Consider the following 13340-nt stretch of genomic DNA (forward strand, 5'->3'; position numbering starts at 1 on the left):
GTACATTACATTCAGGTAAAAAACTGACACTTCAGTACTTCCCATACTGTGGTAGTACCTCATAAGACTTGTGAACCTTGAGGTCTATGTTCTTGAAAAAGTCTAATCAAATCCAGTCAGTGGGAGCCATGAAAAAATTACAGTGTTTCTCTGCTTGGAGTATTCCCATTCTCAAAATCACTAACAGATGAGACATAGAGATGATGTAATACAAAATAGATAATATCTGGCATTCCAGAAAACCCCCTCGCAATAAGGAATTAGCTACAAAGTTGCCACACAGTTCTAGAAGCAACAACCACACCAAAATAGCCACCAATTCTTATATGACTTCCACATCTTATTATCACAATCACTTCAAGCAAAAATTGAGCCAAAACCTAAGACAATGTTCACAGCCAACAGCTGAGATCCACTTTCCTTCAATTATTACTCTGCAACATCCTTCCAACACTTTCACACTCTGACGGACAGTTTTAGCTTGCGGTTTCTCCGCTATAAAGGGAAATTGTTCGAATCAACCCTCACAAGAGCAGAACATGTCCTTTCTGTTTGCAACTCATACTCTACTGTCATTCCAAATTTTCAGTTTGGACATGTACCTCTCCATACGTGGGTACGGTAAACAAATAACTGCTGGATGTGAAGAGAACCAAGCACTTTATTGCTTGCCCATGTGCAGTCATCAAATCCTGCTGCGCCTTTCAAACCACTCAAATTCAAGCAACTGTGGGCCATTACAGTTCTGTAACTCGTATTACCTTTCAAACATTATGGAAAGGGAAAACAAGCATACAGCTATCCTAAAATGTGACCATCTATCATCAATACTAGATATAGATACAGCACAGATTGACCTCACTGAGTTTCCTCAGATGACTCAGAGTGACTGATCAGGCAGGTCCAGATGCAAGTAACGGACTTACTACCAACAAATTCATCAGATGTAAAACCCTTGAATGGTTGTGGTTGACTGTTACAGTGAGCACGTCAAAAGCCAGCAACTTCAGGCATAACAAGATTAGGAGGCAAAATTACAAGGAGTTGTCATGACAGAAAACGCTGTAAGAGGTACTTCTCCACATTTTAGAAATAGTGGACTATTTAATATGAAAGTATGAAATAAGGGTGCTAACCTGTATAGTGCTTATCTATGTAGCTAAACTTGATCATCACATACCTTAGGACAATTTCATCTTCCTATTTGAAATGTGAATGCACACATTTTTACAATGCAACCTAAATTTGAATGTGTCACCAAATTGAATGTTCTAATTTGAATGTGTCACCAACAGTAGAATCCCAGGAGCAGACACTGTATTCGGTTACAACGCTGCCCCTACAACACATCATGCAACACATCATGCCTTACTGCTTGCTCAAAACAGAGACAACAGTTCTCCATCTATCACTACTTTTGACCTGGGGACACACAGGGGATTAATTGGGGAACTGGAGGAACACGTAACTAACATGCATTTTCATACTGAAAGGTGGTACAACTAAACGGAAGAAAGAACCTGTCCAGTAGGCACAAATTGTCCTAACCAGAACACCTGAAGAAATGATAGGATCTAGTCCTACACTACCAAAAGTAAATTAAAAAAAAAAAAAAAGAAAATCTGGGAGACATTCCTCCTCAGTGTGTAACTATAACAAATGCCCAAATGAATTCCTGACTATTTTTGTGCTCTGAAAAACACTTCTCTGAAAGTAATAGCTTTGCATGAGTGAGCCCTGGCTAGGACTGCTGAATTTTTGCAGGCAAGCGATCTGTAGCTGTGAATTCCTTTCTTCCACCTATTTAGGATGTGTCACAGCAGTAGCTGATTAAACAAACATAAATTGTCCCTAGAAAGTGATCCAGATCACTGTTCCCCCTTGTAAATCCTGTTTCGTCACCCACGCCTTTCTGTGTACTTGGATCTTAGATTCCAAGTCACACAGGCAGTCTGAATCGGGATCCAACTGGACAGATGCTCAAAGCCATATTTCCCTTCTTTGTTATGAAGAGAAAATGTGGACAAGAGAGATGGCAAGCATGCAACATCAGATTTGTCATCAAGTATGGGAAGCAAATGCTGGACAATGAACCATCCTACTGAATAATGTGTGTTTGCCAGAAAACAATGGTTCCAATACTTCTCCCAATTTACAACATATCTTCATGATAGTCTTAGCTTAGTTTATCCCATTTATAAATAAATTTATATTCAGTTGTCTGTGACAACAATGTTAATCTTTCAAGTAATTCTACAGAGTATATCTTTATGTAACAGGCTGGAGAAAAATGTCCAAAGCTCTTTAATGATCCCAAATATACAGTACCAGCATTTTGGCAATCTAATGCTCTCAAGAACCTCAAACACGGAAAACCCTTGAGAATCTAGTGGGAGCTATAAAAGTGTGGGCATAATTTTGAATTCAAACCATATGATCAGCAAAATCCATGCTTACTTCAATAGCTAAGCATTTTTTCTGGAAATAAATTTAGATCATTTGTTCTTACTGCCAGCCGTTGTTTTGGAAACCTTCCTAAAGGAACAAGTGGTTGCTTTTTAGGTTTTTAGCTTCCAAAATCCTATTTGACTATTTTTTTGTTGTTGTTCATATGTGCCTGGAACTGAAAAAACCTTAGAAACCACCAGAAGTGGTTGCTGCCTCCCATTCCTAAGAAGAAGCAAACCAAAATGATAGCAACATTGGTGCTCTCTCCCTTGCCTCGTGCGTCATGCAGCTGCTCTGCCAGCCACAACTATTTAAAGTGCACCAGGATGATGTGGAAATCATCTCCTTCCTCCCTGCTCCAAATGCTGTAAGCTTGCTCATTACCACATATCCCACTGCTCAAAACAGATGTAAAGCACAAAGGCCACTGCTACAAACTCTGCTTTGTGACAGGGCTTTCATGAACGCATGCCTTCCCACCTTCCCACCTCCACTCCTGACAGCTCTTAGGACCTGGATGCCTTCTCCTTCTGCTCTCTCCCAAGCTATCTTTAACTGCATTTCATAAAGCAACTAAACTGCTGCAGTGAGGTCATACATCCATCCTAGCACCTCTTCCACTACAATTTTACCCTGCTGGTTAAATTCAACACAATTTGAATGAGTTGGATAGAGTTTTCCACAATAATTGCCACATAAGTGTTCTGAGGAAAAAGGTGGCCAAGATGAGATACCTTCCAGCAAGCATCCCAGCCCCTCTGAAGCAGATGTTACTACTCATGCTGCCTTTCTAACAGCCTGATGTGCTACAGCTACCCTGCTGGTTGTCCAAGGTGCAATTTGAACTCTAGAGGTGGATAGCAAAAACCTTCCCAGAAGCCACATAAGTGTCTGAATTAAAAAGGTGGCCAAGACGAGATACCTTCCAGCAAGCATCCCAGCCCCTCTGAAGCAGATGTTACTACTCATGCTGCCTTTCTAACAGCCTGATGTGCTACAGCTGCACAGGACAAAAATCTGTCCAAGGTGCACTGAACTCTAGCCAGTCCTACAATGCAAAAACCTTCCTAGAAGAGGTATCATTGAATTACAAACAACTTTCTCTGTCCTGAATTGGACCAGCAAGTCAGACAGGACATTCTTCACAAAAAGAGACTTTCTAAAGAACTTAATAGAAACTGTCAGCATCTCTGCTTTCCACATGAATGACTCTATTTAAAATTCTTTTTTTATTCCCCTATAGGCAGCCACTGGTTTTATTTTATCTACAGAAAGCATTTACTTTCATAGGATTATTTTTCATAGCCATTTTCTGTATCAAAACCAATCCTTACCTCTATGAACTCAGTACATATCCAAAGTAGGCATGGAGGTAGGGATGATGGCAGCATTTAGCACCCACCAGCAGCAGACCCATGTTTCATTCACGTTCTCTTAAGGAAATATAATCCGACAAAACCTTTCCATGTTACCATTTCTGGCACAATCACAGCGCTGTAGTGTCTGCAGTGCAGCCCTGCTTTGTACCAGTGCTTCTAACACTCTTTTGCTTGCATCTTTCCCTGTCCTGAGCAGATTTCGTATTTATCTCCATGGCCTTTCTATGCCAGGAGTAGTGAGGAGAATGGGGTGGAGATGACTCAATTTTCTCCCTTTCCCCCCCCCCCCCCCCGCCAGCCAACAGCATTGCTACATGTGTGGGCTTCATCGGCTTTGGGAATAGCAAGGCTTAGGAGCAGGGCAGTGCTCAATGAGGAAGGTCTTGAGGCTGGTGGCCCTAGAATTTTTTGCTAAGCAGAGAAGCAAAAGCAGATTCTTTGCCCACAGTCAGGCACTATGTACATAAAGGGCTTCTCTTACAAATAAAGGTAACTAAATGAAAAGCTTTTGTGGTATACTAACATACACAATTACTGTAAGTAAAAGACAGTCTGTTTCTTTAACTTGTCATCAGCTTGGTTGCATCACATTCTGCAGCAAGAACTATTAGGTCTTTAAATTGAAGTCTCAGAAGTCCATTCTACTGAAAAAAATGAGTTGAAAACAGTTCTAAACATACCCTCTATAAGTTTTTGTGCATTTTCAAAGTGCTGTTAGGATTAATATGGACAGTCACTAGGGAACTTGAACTAGATTTCTTCTACTTCAATACCTGATTGAAGTAACTCTCAGATGTCTCAGGGCTGTAATATATAAAGGCTATGAAATTATTAACTGTAAGTTACCATAATTGTAAAGTTTGATTTCTTCTTGTTGCAAAACTATTTGTATTTTATTTTTGATTTGGATATTTGTTCTAAAGTACTGCATACAACAATGTTGTCAGGAACTAGACTTGATCATAATTTAGACTTTTCCAGTTCACATGTTTAGAGTCTTATAACGGAATTAGGGAGGGTGCTAGCAATGAAGTATGAATGGAAATGTGTGTACTACTAGAAGGAGCAGCAAAACAAAGGTGAAAACAGTGGCATACATGGATAAGGAAGGACAAAACTGACTGCAGGAAAATTAAAAATGTCTCATTTAAATCCAGACGAGCAGGTCTGTGCCCTGGTAGGACCACAGCACAGCCAACTCTGGGACCATGACCCTGCATGTTGACAACAGCAGAAGAGCAACAATTGCTATCACAGCACATCACTTATGCCACTCCTTATCCTGTGAGCACAGCAAGAAGTTATATTGCAATCTGAAGAAACTCAAGATGAGAACATACAGACAAACGTACAACAGACACAAAAAATTTATGGAGGCTGAAGTAAGCAATACTTTGAGGCAAAATAACCATGCCAGCATAGCTGTTGCTAAGGGCATAGAAGACCTGTGTAAAATCAAGTTTATCACCAGTCACCACTAGAAGCCCAGAAAAAGCACTGAGGACTTGACAGCCAGGGCCCTCGCTCAGACGACATGAAGACATGGATGCTGATGCTTTGAGTAGGAAGGCATGAAACTGAATAAGTAAAATCAACTTGTTTAAACACTTTTAACATAAATCCACCTCTCTATTCCATAAGAATTTTCACTGAGTGCTGTCAAATCAATTTCTTACAGTGGATTGTGGCAAGTTTCCTCCTTTCCACTGTGAAACAGTCCCCTCAGCAGGAAGATGGCTGGATAGCACAGTACTGAGATATGGTATAATGCACATTACACAAATAAATTACACTTTTGAAATTTCACAAAGTCAGACATGAGCCAAAATCTTACACTTAGTTCTTGACATACACAAACATCAGGCCCAGTAGACTAGGTCACTGCCATGAAAAAAACACACCACCAAACTTCCACAAACGCAAAGGTATCTGAGCTTGCCTAACTCTCAGGTTAAATCTGAAGAGGAAGAAAACTATATTGTAAATTTACTATATTGTAAGAAAAAAAAGTTCCACGTGAATTTCAAGTAAACAGCAAATTGAATTACTGTGATGCACTCTCATGAATTTGTATTGGTTTACTTGTTACCTAATCCTGACCCTATTTGAGCCAAAAGTAAAACTCAGGGAGCCTGAAAATGTAATTGTACCTCTCCTAGCTATTCTACTGCCTTTTTAGTGTTACCATTTAGCTGCTTTAACTGTGACTTAGACCAAAGAACAATCTCAAATTACCTTCAGTTTTATATTCACTTAAAAGAGATGAGTGAAGATTTGAAACAGATGATCTGAGATATTTTTTTTCTTTTCATCCTCTTCAACTCTTCTTTAGAGACTTGGCACTGTGACACTTTAGGCTGAGGGAGGGAAGGGTACTGAACAGATGGATTGGTCAAGTGTCTGAGCAGGCTAAATCAGAAAAACAGAGAATCAAGAAAGAAATCCATCTCAGATGGAAATAGTAAGTAGCTTTATTCCTCGTGAATCTTTAGCTGTAGCTAAAGGTGTGTGTCACTTCTTGCCATCCCAAAATATAGAGTGGTCTTTTTTAAGCCCTTCAAGCTTACTTTTTTATTTTAATTAAATGGTTTTGCATTAAAACAAAAAGGAACTATTGTTATTAAAAAAAAAGTGTATAAAAAACATAACACTATTTGATAAGTCATCCTACACAGCTTAAAATCATTTGAATCTAGTTTCAAATGGGTGTTTACTGGTCACTTCTGCAATCTCTAAATCACTGATCATTACTATCTGGCTTAGATTGTCAGGAATTTTACTTTGCCAAGAAAAACATCATAAAACCACAGTTCTGAGGTTTGCCTGGGTATTGGCATGCACCTGAACACTTTACTAATCAGATTTTTAATGCTCTAAATTTTGCAAAAGTTATCAAAAAGAGATAAGTATAGCTGCACTTGAACAGTGGTCAACAATTGCACAGGGCTGTCACAGGGAAGTCTTCTAGAGCTCTTCTAGTACGACCAATACTGTTTTATATATATTACTATTCATAATTACTGTGATTAGTGGAACCATCTATTCCAAGAAGCCTGTATTCCCTAAGCATGGACATGTTCTCAGATTTCTGTATTAAAATAAGAGCTGCACTTGGAAAAGGTAAAGGTTTCATTTTGGATGGACAAATTATATTGGTATTGACTGTGTGCACTTTAAGGAGGCATTTTACTTATAGAAGCTGCATTTTATTTTCTTGAGAATGACCTTTCATATATTCACTGCCCAGACACTAATTTTCCCCATTTTCCAAAAAGGTGAAAGGGTCTGCCTTACAGCAACAAAAATAAAATAAGATCCTTGGCTAATAATTCTACACCAGAAAGTTTCCAAATAATTTTTCAATTATAGTTATTTAACTGAGTCTAATAGTATTTAAAAATACTACTTCAAAAACCACTAATTTATTAAGGTATTTACTTAAATACATGAGAATTCCAGCTTGGATCAACAGGACCACTCCTTTATTTTAACTTAAATACCTCCCTTGATGCCTCATTGAATCAGGGCTGAGTGATTTATAGCAACTCCAATGCCTTTTTGGAAAAGATATTGTATCTTTTGCCAGAATCTAAAGATTGCTAAGTAGCCTTAGGAGGTTAAACCAAGATGACTGCACTTCCTTACATATTTGATGATATTCACAGGAGTTTATAGATATTTTCCATAAAATAAAAGATGCAGATGGATAGCCAAATTAGTAGAAAGCCTGGGGCATCACATCTGCTCTTTCTCCTTGCTACTTAAAGTATAATGAACAGATGGAAATCTAAATTCTACCACTCACAGTCTTCACCTTGACTGTTAAAAGGCAAAAAAGTAATGAGCTTTCAGAAATGTCAAAGGGAGGTTGTAACGGGAACACTTAAAGCATTTCTAATAGATGAAACACACTCCATAATATTTCTACTGTTTGATCATTTATGAAATAAACGACTCCCTTTCCAAATTCTTGATGGTCTTTTTAAGGCATTAAAATATCTTATGTACCTGCAACACAAATAACACTTGAGAGAAAAGAAGCATAGTGGAGGCTAGACTGAAGAAATGGAGAATGTACTATTCTGAAGGCATTATTTAGACGGCGTGCTGTTTGACTGGAGGAACTGTGAATATTACAGTGGAATATCACAGAATCACAGAATGGCTGAGGCTGGCAGGCAGCCATTTTATCCACTCACCTGTTCAAGCAGGGTCAACTATAGCAAGCTCCGCAGGATCACATCCAGACAGCTTTTGGATATCTGCAGGGACAGAGTCTCTACAATCTCCTTGGACAACAAGTGTCAATGTTCGATCACCCGGACAGTAAAATGTTTTTTTTTTCTAAAGCTGAAACTTCTCTTACATTTAAGCACAATGTTTGTGTCTTATTTTCTCTTGTCCTGTCACAGGGCACCACTTACAAACAGCTTGGTTCTTTCTCTAGCAATATTTGCACACACCCTCTGAGCTGCTGCTTCACCAGGCTAAACAGCCTCAGCTCTCAGTCTTTCCTCACAGGAGAGATGCTCCAGTCCATCATCTCAGTGGCCCTTCACTAGTCACCCTCCAGTATCTCTCTCTTGTACTGAGTATAGCATTCCAGGTGAATATGGATGATAAAATCTAACTAAACATATGATGTGTAGAGCACTGATTATTTGACACAATAATATAAAGACCTATTTCTTCTCCAATTGGTCAACACTAATTTTGCAGTGTGAGAAATAATTTATATATAAGTAACAAAAGTTAATGAAAATGAGGATAGGATACTATTTGGTTTTTAGTGCCCAACCCACTTCCATTTACATTAATGTCTTTAGAACAATATCTAGGTGATCCATACTGTACTTATGAAGAAAGCAGTTTACTGTACACAAAACCAGCTATTCTGTTATGCCTAGACTTGATGCTGGTCTTTACTTAATATCACTATTTCAAGGGAAGGTGGGAAAAGGGTTTCTTCTGTATGTATATATATAAACAGTTAAATTTCTAAAGCTTTCTTCAACCTGCCCGTTCTGGATTACAACTTCACTGGCTCTCTATACCACACTAACTGTGAGGGGTTGAATGCCTCAAGTTGGAGGTACTTGACACATCCCATGGTTAGATCTGAAGAACACACTTCCTTCTTCCACAATGGTCCCACAGCAAACACAACATGCTATTATTGCCTTCACACTATTATGTATGTACCTCAGACTGGAAACCCCTGTAATTCACAATGGAGCTATTACTCCACTGTGAAGGAAAGATTCAACTTTATTACACTTATTTCAGGATAAACTTCAGCAAAGAATTGCCAGGATCAGACAAAAACTTGGGACTTCTGGAAGGATATCTGAGAAGTCATTTACAGCTACATACTCTCATGGTACTTGATGGTAAAGGAACTGGTTCTTTAAGTCTCTAGTATTTCCCCAAGACTGAGGGAAACCAGGTTTCAAGAGAATGTTTTTGTAGGTTTTAAAATTACCGATTTTAAGTTTCTGCAGTTAACAACATGAAAACTTGCAGTTGACCTGTGATTCTATGGTTCTGTGACCTATTCCAGGCAACTTTTCAGTTCCACTCTGACTAAAGGGAGAAAGAAAGAAGCATGGAACATCTGCTATGTTAGTATCAAGATAGTTTATGTGTCTTATGCCCAGTACTGCACTAGAAAAAGAAATCTGTCCAGATAAAATCTGAACTTATCCTATGTACTTTTAAATTCTTCATAATCTTGCTGTGATTATGCAGTTCACGCCACCATCCTGGTCAAAGATTTTTTACATATGAAGAAATAACCTTGACATTGATGATGGCTTGAAGTCAGTCTTGCTGTCTTTAGGGATGATATTACTCTGGAAAACACTAGATCAGTGTGCTACAGCTCTTCTGTAGTCTACATCTTGTGTTAGATACAGGCCCAAAGGACATCCAACTTCAAATTTCTCTTTTGACTCTTTTCCAAGAACACCATCTACGTGGATTCTAGAATATTTTTCTGCAATGTATCTTAAGCGTTTGACCTTTTTTCCACTTCACTCTATTTGCATTGTTAAGATTACTTGACAATTAAACTATACATATAAATCTCTGCTCTCCATTACATAATATCTAAGTATCATGGGAAGACACATCCAGGGGCAACTAAATAAAAGGAGATGGGAAGGAAGAAAAAGAAAGAGAAGCATCTATCTCTGCAGTGATCTCTACAGGAACTAATGCTTATGTACAAAGTTATTAAATATCCATAATAACAAATAGATGGGGAAAAATACAATAAATAATAAAGTTTACACATGACATAAAGATTGAGGTTGTCATAAATTATGAAACAGGGTTCTATCTTGTAAACTGGGAAAAGACAAATACATTTATTCCAGTGTGGCCAAATATAAATTTATAAACCAAGGACCAAAACTGAAGAATGCTATTTTAGATTAAAAGAAAAAAAAAATCACAAAAAGCTATAGGTAATGGACATATACCATTGTTCAGCAACTATCACAGCCAAAAAGGTTAACATAAATAAGGGCTGTACAGATAAGGGATTATCAAATATGGATATGGTAATATCACTTTTTGTTATAGTTTCAAAATAGTTATATCACTATTTGTTATAGTATAACCAGTGCTATAGTACTCTGACCATTCTATATTTAAAGAATTAAACATTAAAACCACTTGATTCTAACTAAATGCCTCATATTATGCAGAAGGTCAAACCACTTTACAAAAATGTTTTGTCTTTGCAAACTTGCAGTACATTGAACACGGCTAGAGGAATGCTTAAATAACATACAACTCCAAACGTTCAATTATGTTGACACACTCAGCACTCTGTGAGATGGCTGAAAGAACTTACAAAAGGTAGGTTTTGAATAGCAATCTGAAGGAAACAAAGAAAAGTTGAGTTGCAGATGTAACGGGGGAAGATAATTTCATATTAAAGGAGAAAAAAAAATCCTCTTAAGCAAAACATGAAAAAAAAATAAAGTAGCAGAGCTGTGTAACTAAAGCAGAGATGAGGTAGAGGTACCAATAAAGCTGTGTATAACCATGAAAGAATAAAAACTATTTTGGTATAGTAAAGCCAATAGGAACATTTTCTCAAGAGGAAGTGTGAACAAAGCCCATGAGAGGAAGAAGAGTTTGGCAGCAACATTTGGACTGCCTGGAAGGAAACCAGGTTTGCATCACAAAGGCCAGAAAGTACTGTAATCCAGAAGGGAGATTATCCAAGACTATAAGTATTTTCAAATCTATCCTAATAAAAGATATACACAGAGAAGAACTATGCCTAGGGAAAGACATCAGATTCATCTTACACATCCTAGCAAGATGGAGAGCACTGTCACTTCTGTACAGAAGCTGAGTGGGTTCTGTTTGAGTAGCCTTGCCAGAGCAATTTAATTTTCCGGCTCAATGCTATTCAGCAGAAATTAAATATCAATAAACAGAGGCAACATTATCAGTGCACATCACATGTAAGATACCACAAACCAGAAAACATTATAAAAATGAATGAAAGCATGTGTTCAACCAAACTCCTTAGTTTGTGGGGAATGGTGACCTGCTGCTCCTCAGGTAGTATTCTTCCTTCTTCCTGCCCTTCCCGGGGCAGACATATTAAACAGTTAGAATCTGGATTACAGCTTCCATACCACGTATCATTGTAAGAGCATCAGAGATTCTCTAAAGATAAAGGCACCAGGCACTTTTGGGTCATGCCATAAGTTTATTATTCTGTATGAATGAAAAGCTTTTCCAATCAGCTTTATGAGTGAAACTGTAACTCAAGTTGCAGCGAATATACATTTAACCTGCAGCAGTTGGCATCAGTGAGCTAAAGTAAATTGTTATCTTTCAGAAGAAAACAGAAATTAATAGAAGTTCAGGTGGGCTCCATAGGATTTACACAGTTGCCTTTAAGAACATTTCTCCTAGACTTGTGATGGTTGGCCTGAAGATAGAGCACTTCCCACTCAATTATTGCACATTTTGCATCTCCCTTAGCACACATGAATTCAATTACGCCAATATTACAAAACCAGGTTGCAACTGCTTGGTTGCTCTCTTGATTTCACATGTGATGAACAACTTGGGTTATTCTGGACCAGGAAAGAAGAAGTTGTTCACAGGGAAAAAAACCCCAAAACATTTTTAGACCAATGACTACATAAAATCAGGTCAGAACTATATCACAAATTTTTAAAAATGATCTTGTACTAGAAGAAATTCCATATCACGTGTTTAAAGGTAAGAAACAAAACAAAACTGAGAGAATACTTTTCTAAAGCACTCAAGTGTTTACTGTTTTGAAAATATTAGCCAGAACTTAATGGAAAGTCACATTTTATTACTACAAACGAAACGCATTTTTCTACAATTTTACTAATATGGTTTATACAAGTCACAGTGTTCAAACCTCCACACAATGAGTAAAGCTTCAAAGACTTAACAAAATCTCTTTTCGTGGCTCCTCGATACTCCAGAAGTCGCCATTGCTATTAATATTTAAACAAAGTCAAGACTTCACGTATTAATTTCAAAATTACTCCTAATTGGGCTTTTACTTGGGAAAAATTGGAGGAATGTTTATAAACTTTGCCATAGAAGTGGAATACTCAAGCTCAATAAAACGGTATATTTATAAGAGTAATGTTTTTCCAAGAAGTTATCGTAAAGAAGTAATAGCCACTCTTGCTTTCATTGCAGAAACAGAAGCTTTCTGAAATCCCAAGACAAAAGGAAAGTATGAACATTGTATTTTACACTGAAAAATTGGCAACGCTTTCGGCTGACCTACACTGGACATATTATTACAGCCTGTGCTACTGGCTACAGTTACACTTTAGCATCATGAATTTAACTTTCTTAAAAATTGCCTTTGAAGTAAGTTCAAACTTTTCAGTCCAAACTGTCTCACTGGTAAACTTATGTTCAAATCTTTATTAACAATGATTGGAAAAAAGGTTAATTGGAGACTAAATTAAGGTCCCATAAGTGTTCTAATTCTATTTTAACATTTTAAACAGGTGGTTAGAAGTTCTACATGGCTGCTCCTCAAATATTCAAGATCCTGGGGACTATATCAGTGATCTTAAAAGAGCACTGTATAAAATTATAGCTTTTATAATTGGGGACTAAGTGAGAAAAGGAAGGGGTTGCACGTTCCTCAGAACTGTTAATAATCCTCTTCTAAGAGGATTATAATATTATCTACCCTTTTCATAGTATTATTTACACCTTCCTCAGGGAACCTCAGATGGTGTACCAAATGGTCTCCTAATGCCTGGCACAGAGAAGTAAGAAACTGATGTTTAATGTTTTATTTTAGATTACAGAGGCAGCACACTAATCAGATGCAATTTTTCTCTGATTTTATTTCAGATTGTTTAGAAAATAACAATACATCTAAACTAGAATCCTTGGATATGGCTGTGGCATACAGACTTTGCAGAATATACATGCATTTCAAATTAGCTGGTTCAGATACCGTCTTTGCTGTATTGCAAA

General features: G+C 37.6%; 1 protein-coding gene and 1 long non-coding RNA gene across 2 annotated transcripts in view; one reads left to right on the plus strand and one right to left on the minus strand.

The window, feature by feature from the left end:
- The window catches only part of ME1 (malic enzyme 1), a 124718-nt gene that overhangs the window by 43785 nt on the left and 67593 nt on the right, over positions 1–13340 (minus strand). The window lies entirely within an intron of this gene.
- LOC120324034 overlaps positions 1–13340 on the plus strand; it is a 55738-nt gene that overhangs the window by 41441 nt on the left and 957 nt on the right. The window contains exon 2 of the long non-coding RNA XR_005565029.1: positions 12540–12716. This is a non-coding gene — a long non-coding RNA (uncharacterized LOC120324034). The remainder of the gene's footprint in view (positions 1–12539; positions 12717–13340) is intronic.

Source organism: Pipra filicauda, unplaced genomic scaffold, assembly GCF_003945595.2.
Source record: "Pipra filicauda isolate LSUMZ 115617 unplaced genomic scaffold, ASM394559v2 scaffold403_size635245_pilon, whole genome shotgun sequence".
In the NCBI taxonomy this organism is placed as follows: Eukaryota; Metazoa; Chordata; class Aves; order Passeriformes; family Pipridae; genus Pipra; species Pipra filicauda.